This window comes from Phalaenopsis equestris, unplaced genomic scaffold (genome assembly GCF_001263595.1).
Source record: "Phalaenopsis equestris unplaced genomic scaffold, ASM126359v1 Scaffold001340, whole genome shotgun sequence".
In the NCBI taxonomy this organism is placed as follows: domain Eukaryota; kingdom Viridiplantae; phylum Streptophyta; class Magnoliopsida; order Asparagales; family Orchidaceae; genus Phalaenopsis; species Phalaenopsis equestris.
This window is the reverse complement of record NW_018165779.1, coordinates 30502-32700: the sequence shown is the minus strand read 5'-3', so window position 1 is coordinate 32700 and position 2199 is coordinate 30502.

The following is a 2199-nucleotide window of genomic DNA, read 5'->3' as shown; positions in this document are numbered from 1 at the left end:
ATGAATTTTATTATTTTTGTGATTTTTATGGATTTTTAATTATTTAAATGTTTAAAATACGTTAAAATCCAAATTTTTATTTTAAACTTCATTTTATTTTTAGAAAACTGCCCTGATCAGAGAGAACTCAAAAAATAAGTTTTATTAAATTTTGAGTTTTTCTTTGATATTTTTAAAAATCATTTAAGTGCTAAAATGATATTTATCTTAAAAAAATTAACTTAAGTTATCAAATGAACTCAAAATGCTTTAAAATTTTTATGGTGAGTTCTCTGGGTCCTAAGAAATAGTGAAGATAATAAATCAAGTTATTTTATTTTTTATAATTTTCAAAATTAATTATTTTAGTGATTTAGGGTTTGTGAAGATTTGGTGTATTTTGAATGACTTGGCTCATGAGAAATTTTCCTAAGAGTTCTCTGGTCATGTTAAACCTTTCAAAGTTTTCTTGGATTTTTCTAAGCAACATGTTGATTTCAATGATTAATTTAAGCCAATAATGGATATAAACTTGAAAAATATGATTCTCCGTCTAGGGACCTCCTTTGACTTTGGAAAAATCAGGGAATGTGTCATAAGACAGAGGCAACAACATGCTAAAATTTCAAGCCATAGTGATATTACTACATGCATGGAGAATCAAAACATCCAAATCAGTATTTAATTAATTAAAAATAAACAATGCATCACATGGACTTAAAATTATTTTCACATTGTTGTCCTTTGTTCACTAAGCAAAAGAATATTTTTATTTTATTTTTATATTTTTCTACACCAAGATATTAATTTTATAAGTTAGGGGTTATTTTCTGAATTATTTAAATCCTTATTTATCTATTTAAACGCGTGACACCACCTCAACCTACGACGACTCCGAAGCACCACGCGGCACGCTCAAATTCGACTCTGCCATCCACCTCAGCGCTGACTCGACTCGCGACTTATGTTCCGAAGTGCTGTCCGACATGATCTCGACCGTCCATCTGATACATGCGCGATCAAACGACGCTCCATCATCATCCCCGATAGCCTAGCCCGAGAACCGTCCATCTTCTAGCCTTAAGATCTCTCTCATTTCTTAACCAAATTAAGTGATTTTTTTTTTAAAATGCTCATCTAGACTAGTGGAACATATCCATATGGTTATGATGCCATGAAATAAACTCAAAACAAATGGAGACTTCAAATAGGCTTGGGAGGAAGAGAAGTTTTATACCTTTGCTCTGAGAAGTGAAGCTTCAATCAGAGAGTCTTGGCACGTTTGTTGGGGTCCAAAGAGCCTAGAGATTGAGCCTCTGGTCTTGGTGTAAGGCCTAGGTGTGATTTTGCTCAAACCCCAATTTTAGGTGTTGGTCTAGAACTATTGTAGAGGATATTTCAGAGGCAGATTTTATGGGTCTTTGGCTTCTTTCTTGGTTGTGAAGGTGTGGGCACAAGTAATTGAAGTTTGGTGGACTATGGAAGTGTAATGAGCTCTATCCTATTTTTTGACAGAGGATTGAACTCAAAATGGAGTTTCTGCAGTGGAATCCAGTGGGGAAGAGGGTTGGATTGCACTGAGAGGATCTTAGAGAAGCTCTGTAAGAAGTTTGGGGCTCTCTCTCTAAGAAATTTTCAGCACACCTCCCATGGTCGTGGAGGTTTGTTTTTATAAAAATGGCCATGGGGTGGCTCTCAGAGCAAATATTTGGGTGCATTGCGGGGCTTAAGTGGAGGGCAGAGGAGCTATACAATTTTATTTTGCTGAGTTGGCCTCTAGGTTTGATTTGGGTGAAGTTCCACGGGGGTGGCTCTCGATTTTGAGCTTCTCTGGTGATTAGGCCGGAAGGCCATGGAAGGGCGAGGTGGCTAGGTGTTCAGGGCATCCAAGGGGACTTTTGCTCCACGGCCTAGTTTAGGTGGTTAGATGGGTTTTGGCTCAGGCTTAGGGTCTAACCAATGGCTAAGGTGGAGTTAATTTGATGACTTTGGGGTTGTTAGGCCATCTTTAATGCATAGCTTCAATGTGGGTTCAAGTGATCAAAGTTTGGGTTTGGGCTTGGTTAGACATGTCAATTTACCCAATTTATTGATCAAAATTGTGTAAATGATTTTTATGAAGATTTTAGGTGAAGGGTTGAAGTGATTTTGAGTTCAATTGGTAGGTCAATTTGAGGGATTTTTAAAATTTGGTCAATTTGGCATGTTAGGCTACACATG